The sequence below is a fragment of the Passer domesticus genome, chromosome 1 (assembly GCF_036417665.1).
Source record: "Passer domesticus isolate bPasDom1 chromosome 1, bPasDom1.hap1, whole genome shotgun sequence".
In the NCBI taxonomy this organism is placed as follows: Eukaryota; Metazoa; Chordata; class Aves; order Passeriformes; family Passeridae; genus Passer; species Passer domesticus.
Genome location: NC_087474.1, coordinates 106,379,856 through 106,388,541, shown reverse-complemented (window position 1 = coordinate 106,388,541; position 8,686 = coordinate 106,379,856). Strand labels below are relative to the sequence as shown.

The following is an 8,686-nucleotide window of genomic DNA, read 5'->3' as shown; positions in this document are numbered from 1 at the left end:
TACAGTAAAATATTTCAAACCTGGATTGTAAATAAGTGTCTCAGAAGATGTATTAAGCCTTCAAATGATATAAGGAAAAAAAATATTAAAAAAAGAATACTGAGAAGAGAAAGTTTATAAGTTTATTTTAGTGGTCAGTAATAGTTCCCAAAAAACCAACCTAGATTCAATGTTTTAAAGGATTTAAAAACAAATAGGATCAGTTTACTCAGCCATACAAATTAAGCAAAAATGTATAAATGCATGAGGGGGGAAAAGGTAAATTTCTGATCTGAAAAATATTAAAGGCAATCTAGGCATTACTCAAAACAGCTGTACTTATAGTTTTCTCTCATGTTTTTCTAATAACAGTGATGCTTCCAAAGATCATATAGAAAAATTAAAATGTAATAGACACAAGTAGAAGGTCATACTGGAAAGGAAGTTGTGAAAGAGGGGACATGTTTATACTGTAAGAACTGGGCAATTAAAATCACAAAGTTGTCAAAGAACATTTATAAAACATGAGCCATGGCAGTTTCTGAAAGTATATTATAACATTTGAGGAAAGGAAACACAACATTCTGTGAATGAAGTGTGTGAGCTGTATTTAATATTGAACATTTGGATAACTTTGAAGACAGAACAACAAAAATTAAGTCAAGCTTATCAGTGTAACATGTAAAAGTTGGACAGCAATGAGACTCAGTAAGACTTTTTCCTAACACATATATTGATGATCCAAAGGCATGTCTAATTTCTGAGCAGAGCAAGTTTAACTTTTAGGCTTTACCTACAGCTTTGTAGGACTGAGCTAGGTGAGGAAATCTGCCTATTATTTAGTTAAGCTCTAAGATGCAAGAATTTTTCACTTCAGTGAATACCGTACTTCAATTACAAACTGTCATTTAATTTGGTTGAAATTTCATACTTACTAATTAAATTATATACTGCCCTGTTCCTGACAAAGAATTTTTTTCCATATCCTGTCTTATTTACCTTACTTTTAAAGAAAATATTCCCAATCTTTCCATATGAAAGTTTTACAGCTTCTATAGGGTTTTCATAATCTTTCTTAATTACTCAATATCTGGGTTATCCTCCAATCCTCCAACTTCGATATTACTATCAAGTAAATGGTAAAATGTGTATCACATATCTTTAGCTCATATTTACATTAATTTTCATAGCCTTCTGACAAATTTTGATTTCTCTAAAAGATAGAAAGTTTGCAAGTGTGGGGGGAAATAAACAAAAAGCCCCAACCCAAACCTATTTTTTTAAATAAAGTTGCTACAGTTGCTATGTTGTGACAGAGTTTACCTGGAAAAGAAGAGAAATTGAGAAATAATTTGATTGTTAATTTTTTTTCTTGTCAGTTAAATGCCATTATACTGAATAAGATATCAGGTGGTTTTATACCTAACCATAAGGTAAAATAAATCAATCTGAAAGTAATGAACTAAATAAATTAAATGCAGCAATTGAGTGAGATTTATTGTCAGCAAAAGAAGCAATTATGTATGCATTTTTTGGGCTTCATTTCCAATCCAGACTGCTGAAAGAGCTTTTGTAACCATTTGTGATTTTTTTCCTTCATAACCTAATTGTCTCTTTCCCTTAATGATCTTGTCTTAAAATTACTGCTGCAAGCAACAATGACAGCATGTGATCAGCACTTTACACTCTGATCATCACAGTTTGTCAACTATTTTATATAAGTTAAAAATGTGTTCTTCCTTTTTTAACTGCAGTGATAGGTATGAAGACCAGTCACATTTTTTCTTATTTTGGCAACACTTATAAACCAAACCAAAACAGAACATGTTAAAGTATTGTTGTTGTCTTCACAACTACTGTGAAATTCTATAATATATATTGAAAAAAGTTACCAGAGTTTGGTCTTTCCAGGACAAGCACATTCCACATTACTATAATTCATACTGATGTGTTGGGCAAACTTGGCTGTCTGATGCCTGTCCAGCTTCTCTCTCACTGAAAAGGACATTGGGATAAAATGAAGCAAAGCTAATGACAGGGAGATCATTTAACATTTACTATCAAAACAGACTCAACTCAGTGAAAATCAATGTAATTTATTGCTGATTAAAATGTATTTATACAGTGAGAAACAAGACCAAATCCTAGAACAGATTCTCTCCACTTCTCATACTCAGCTTCATTACTTCATGCCTGACTCCTCTCTGATCCTCTGATTGGCTTATGAGGAGCTGTGGAGCTGTGATCATTCCATTAGATCTTCTCTCTGCTGCTAGTCCTTCCTTCTCTCACTTCTCCAACATGGATTCTGTCCACAAACTGCAGTCTTTCAGCATATACCTGTTCCTGTGTGGTCTCTCCAAGGGCTGCAGGGCAATCTCTGCTCCAGCACATAGACCACCTCCTTCCCCTCTTTCTTCCCTCACCTTGGTGTTTGCAGGGATGTTTCTCACATTTTTTCTTCACACCTCTCATTGCTTTATGGTTTTCTTAAATATCTTTCCTCAGATGTATCACCACTCTGGCTGAGGGGCTCAGCTGTCCCCTGAGGCGTGCCCATTTTGGAGCCAGCTGAAACCTGTGCTTCATAGGCATGACTCTGCAGCTCTTGGGAACCTGCATCCTATATACTTGAAATGTCACTTTCAAAATGGCAGTTTAATCAAAAAAATAGCTATTTGTGTTTAGACCTTTGAGGAAACTGTGGCTTCCTTAGTGTTATTAAGAGTAGATTGCATTCCAGTTCTTTTCTATAACTGTTGGAATACAGTTAAGGGTTGCTAAGAAGTTAAGGTCTTCTAAGGAGTTCTTCAATATTCTGTTACAAGTCTTTATATTTCAGACATCCATCTTCACTTTCATGACAGGTTTTGAAAAATTCACGTCTTAATTTTTCATGGTTCTTCAAATACAACTCAATGTTTAAAATGAATGTGAAAACATGACACTGGTGAAAAATTATTTTGCATATTTTGCATGGTGACACTTTTGCAACAGTTCTGTTAAAGAAGAAGGAATTAAAAAACATAATCAAATTGAGTGGCCTGCTAAGTAATGAGGCACATTTTATAAAGGCACGTATATAGAAACACATGGAAAAGTGTGTTTCAGTTTTCCATGGCTTTCCATGACTATTAGGCTTGCATCAACAGCAACTGACATCAGTCAATCCACCCTTACAACATGTGGTTGAACTGAAACAGAAGCATCAGCTCAGATCTCACCTGTAATGACAGAATACTAGTTTGCAATTTGGTGTTACTAAAGGAAGGAACATTTAGCTCCAAGGGAATACCTATCTACAGGCTGAGTAGGCATGGTCAAAAGTGTCACTATTAGAAATTCTACCTAGTATTCCTAGAAGAAATACAAGGACTAAACAGCTGCTGAACAGATGCTGAATTATGTTGGTTATTAACAGAGGTTTGAGCTGCCCTGTTAACATATCTGCGAAAATCTTAATTTTGGCAAGTCAAGGATAAAAATTCCAAAACTCGATATGTATGATTGCTGTTACTGTAAAGACACTTCTTATCCACCATCAATTGCATTATAACAACTTGGTAATCCTTTCTTGAATCTGACAGCTTCCCCAGACCTTCCAATTTCATATCTGTGTATCTTACTTTTAATATAAGTAATACATGGATAAATTATATACATGGATAGAAATATATACTTATGATATATAATTATCCAGTTCCTCTGTGTCTGTCCCTCATGCTTATCCCCCAAACACTATACATTAGCCCTAATATTTATAATGGAAGGCACCTACCTGCATTCCATCAATAATATTTGGAATCCATGGTATTGTAGGTAAGTGATTAACTCTTCCCAAAATACAACTCACGTAACTTGTCTCCTGTGTACAGAAAGAAATTGTAACAATTTAGTTAAATCAATTCTTAAATTGATTTAAACCAATGAAATCCCTTGTGCAGATGCTCTTAAATTGGCTTAAGGACAGCTAATATTGGTGTATCTTATTCATTTTGATCTAGAATTTAATCCTATTAAATTGGCTAAAGTTTTTTGTATACACTGGAGCCTCAAGTCTAGCAGTCTGAATTGAATTTCATGCTGCAGGGTCATGGGTCCTCAATGAAGTTAGGACCTATAATGACACAGCAATTTTAGAAATTACTTCTGATGGCCCACTAATCATCTACAAAGAAATAAACAGAGCTTTGCAATAAATACTAATAACTAGACAGTATTCTGAATATTTTATATAAGGGATATAGTTTTTGAAAATTTCTAAGCGATCAAGGATAGTGATAATAGGCAATACATTTTGAGAAAATTATTGCAAAATTAATTATATGCCATGCATTTTTACTTTATTCTGTTTCCAGCTTAAATTTGCCTGCTGATTATTGCTGGGCCAATGAGTTTTGGCACAGTACTGAAATTGAAAATATGCATGACCATCTGTCAGTAATGGTTCCAGTTCATCAAAATTTCTATTATATGCAAGACAAAAGTACCTTTGCCTGTCTTGGGAGCAGAATCCAAGAATTTACAGATGAGAGAGAAAAACAAACAAACAAACTTTTAAAATTCTCTCGTCATAGAGAAAAGGAAATTATTTTTTATCAGTACATAGAAACAAATATTTTTTCTACACTTTCATGTTTCATCCCACATTTCCAGCTACTTCAAATTCTGACTGCATTCAGTCATTACACGATTATATACAGACTATTTTTGAGACTCCAGTAATACAGGCTGGTACCAAAATAGAAAGAAGTACCTCAAGTAAGATAGAGGATAAGAAGAAAGTAATTTCAAATATTGATGGTCTTTCTCATTATCAATTTCAGTTTGACAAAAAATTGTAGTTACTCTTCAGTTAACACTGATACACTTGCAGCTGCAAAAATGCTGCTTCTTTCTCTCGTTTTGGCTACCGTGTGTATCTGCTAGATTTGGATCAAGATGGAAAACACAAACCCTGTCTGCCTGGCACAGAATCCTTTGCTTACAGTCCCAGCAGCTTTGTGTCATTCTTCTGCATCAATAGAATTTAAAATATTTTGAAAAAAAAAATTTTTTTCTACTGGTTACTCTGAAAGGCTTGTGCTAAACAAGGTGCTTTTTGAATACACAGAGATATGGTCCCAAACAATAGCAGTTACTATGGGAGCAGAGCACAGTGTTTTATGCAGCCATGAAGGAAGAGGAGTGGAGAAGCACAAATCTGGTACAGATTGGCCCAGACGCTCACTGGCTCTAAGCACAAAGTTAGTTCCCTTAAATATGCTGCAGTAAATCACATTTGTACATCAAGGGATACAAAAGTTTATATTTAACTGAGTTCTGTTTACTTACATAAGAAAAGATTTATGGTCACTGGAAGACTCATTAGCATTGATTTTCATAGTCCCCACTTAGAATTAATATGTCCTTGGTATAGGAAATTATCCAGCACTTATGTAAAAACCTATCTGGAATGATTCCATGTATACTTAGAAGATTTGTATTATCTTGTGGTGGAGTCAGGCAAAAAATCCATACTTCTGCACTAACATTATTAAAAAAACACTGCAAACATATAATAATGCAGTAATGAGAGTGCTAACTCTGTTCAAAATTCCAAGGTCAAAAAGGGACATTTTCAAACCAAGGAACCAGTCAACTCAAGAAGGATCAAATAGCATTATATTTCCTTCAGTAAAACATAAAAGGTCTACAGTTACTTTCATGACTAACAAGGAAGCCTGTAATGTGTATGTGTAACTTTCCAATGTGACTGAAGCAAAAAAAGGTTTTTCTTTACTAGGAAGATGGATTTTTTAACAGATTCAGAAAGGATTTGGGGATTTACTTGCAGGTTGTCCAAACAGTTGCTTCAAACTATATTATCTTGGTGGGGAAGAAGGCTGTAAAAAAGTGTCTAACAGCTTGCCTAATTTGTGTTCTTTTCTTTATATAATATTATCTCTGTGAAGGAGTCTTTAAAAATGGTCATTTTACTCATACAAATTGATCAGTCATGGGAACCTGTCAGAACAGCTAATTGACCTTATTATACATGTTTCCTTTTAATATTTCTATTTATATCTTCTGGTGAAATTCTTCTAGTTAACTCCGATTCAGTTGCCCTTAGACTTGCCACTCCATGGAAAAATCAACTGCTCCCTTTTCAGTTTTGCCATCTTTTCATACTGTTGTCTTGAGGGTTGGAATTTTTTTTGTATTTTCTCCACAACATACAGCTGTCTCTTTCTCTGGACTTTTAAAATTTATGCAAATTTACTATAAATGTAAAGCTGTTTCAGCAACTTTACCATGAGCATTTTCTTCCTGCCCTGGCACAAGAACACATACTGACATTATTTGGACAAGAATGCTTCCGCAGGGACATGACATGCATGGACACATAAATGCAGGCAACTGTCATAAAATCCGGCTACTTAGCAGTTGTGAGCTCTAGCTGGGGCTGCTTAGTGAGTGTCAGGACAGCCTGACAGCGTATGGACAACCAGTTGTCAGGGACAGTGGAACTCACTAGACCACTGGCAGCTCCACTGATTACAGTAACCAACTCCTTAGCCTTAAGAGTGCTTTAGGTATTTATACTACAACAAGGACTGTTGAGTGACAATGATGTTAATATAAATTTATTAATTAATATACAAGCTCTTAGCTTTCTATGAGCTTGAGTGTTTAACTGGAATGGAGTCAAAAGAATCCTTTCTGCTTATTCTAAAGTAATTCAGATTCCTCAGAAATATTTGACTCTAGTGTTTCTTTGTAATAAATAGTTTTAAATCCCATATTTTTTGAAAATGACTGGATCCTGAAATGGATACTGCCAGAATAATAAATAGGAAATTTTAGTAGACTACTTTCAGCTTCTATCAATATTCCTGAAAAAGTGACAAAAAAATAACGTTCATTGTTAAGATTTCTTGCAGCTCCCCTGTTGCTCAGTGACAGACTGAAGTGATGTTTTCAGGCAAAGCGGCCACTTTGACTGAATGTGCTGTTTTAGTCCGTAGTGATTCAGTATTGATAAAGACTGAAGAAATCACAGTGGTGCTACCTTGTTAAAATTTGAGACAATGATAGGCCTAGAATTAACTGGCTGATAAACCAGCAAACTGATTAAGTTATTTCCATCTACGGAAACTTGATCTTTTACTGGAAGACTGAGGTAATCCATGCAGTCAGGCCTTGTTAACAGCTTAAGGCAGCATGCTTTTTTTGCTTTTGTTTACAAAAAAACCCCGAACACTGCAAGACATGCTGGTGATAAGGGAAAATAGTTTTTCTCTTCACCCTCAGAAGGTCCCTAGCACATAGGGCACTTTTCTGGACAGAAATTTCTTTAGCTCATGCAAGAGCTTCACACACAAAATAAATTGGAACATGCCAACTCTACCACCAAATAAGCAATCATGCTCATGCCCTCAGCCATTTTTGCCAATGTTTGTTGCCCTCACATTCATCTTAGCACCATAAGCTCCACAGTCACACAGTGAACTATAGCAAAGAAAGTATCTAACCTAAAATTATTCCCTTTTTCCTTTCCCCTGGAGTTAATGACAGAAAGATGTATGAATGTCTAAATATATGCATGCTAATTTGTATCAAATCCAAAAATTGAGTCTATCAGTCTTGGCAGAAATAGTAATTTCTTACATTTTTAGTGTGTGATGGTTATATTCAATACAAAGCAAAAGAAGGTGAGAAGATAAAAAATAAATCAGTGGTTTCAAAGCTGGAGAATGTACTTTAAAATGGCGATTTAAACAAAATAATTATTAAAATTATTTTTCATATTTCTTGTCTATATTAGTTTTATTATATAATTTAAATTTAAATTATATTTATATTTAGTATTTTATTAAATTATATGCTGATTTGTGGTTCAAATGCTCTTGTAAAAATAATTTTTAAAATGAATGTTGAGAAAAATACTTTAATTTTGTGTTCTAAAGAACCATTTTTAAATTACTTTTTTAGTCTTCTAGCTTTTCAGAGAGAACAGTCTTTTAACTCCAATGGCTATGATGCAGGACAAAATCATTGCTTTTGGAGTATGAGCAACCTCCAAGGTATTCAAACTTAGTTATCATAGTTTTCCCAAATATGATGTCCAAATTCTTGGGCACAACAAGGAATTGGTCACCCAACAAAAAAACAGATTACCTACGGCATCTAGCATCTCCAGCCAGAATATGTATTTTTACTAGTTATTGTGTAAAGAAATTTTGAAAATATGTATTGTATAATGAAATTGAAAAAAAATAGTAAAATTTCTTGTATTAAATAAAGCAGGAAAAAGTAAATCTTGCTGAATCTCTTTATTACAAGTGGTTTACTATGAATTTATGCTCTCTTTTGAAATTTTAATTTTTAAAATGCAAGAGACAGATCCTATCAGTAGCTGAAGCAGTAGTAGGTAGGCTAATCTCTCATGTCAACTCAGTAATTAAAATTCACGTCTATCAGTAAGATCCAATTATTATCCAGACTCTGATATAGTGACTTTACTTTGAAAGGAGGGTATCTGCCACACAGTGTTTTAAAGACACAGGAAAACTAGAGACATTTTCTCGCAGGCCCTAAATTGAATTGAATAGAAGCTTAGTGATGCAAATAATACAAAATTAGAATAAATAATTTTAGTATTTTAGCAAGCATCTTAAATGTTCTTACTATTTCACAAAGTGTAATAATGTACATTAGCATAAAG

General features: G+C 34.1%; 1 long non-coding RNA gene across 1 annotated transcript; it reads right to left on the bottom strand.

The window, feature by feature from the left end:
* Nucleotides 1-2,055: 2,055 nt before the first annotated feature.
* On the bottom strand, nucleotides 2,056-3,845 carry LOC135289124 (uncharacterized). Its single transcript, XR_010351923.1, has 2 exons — nucleotides 3,758-3,845; nucleotides 2,056-2,978 (listed from the first exon to the last, which is right to left on the bottom strand). It is a non-coding gene; the product is annotated as an uncharacterized LOC135289124 (long non-coding RNA).
* Nucleotides 3,846-8,686: the final 4,841 nt, after the last annotated feature.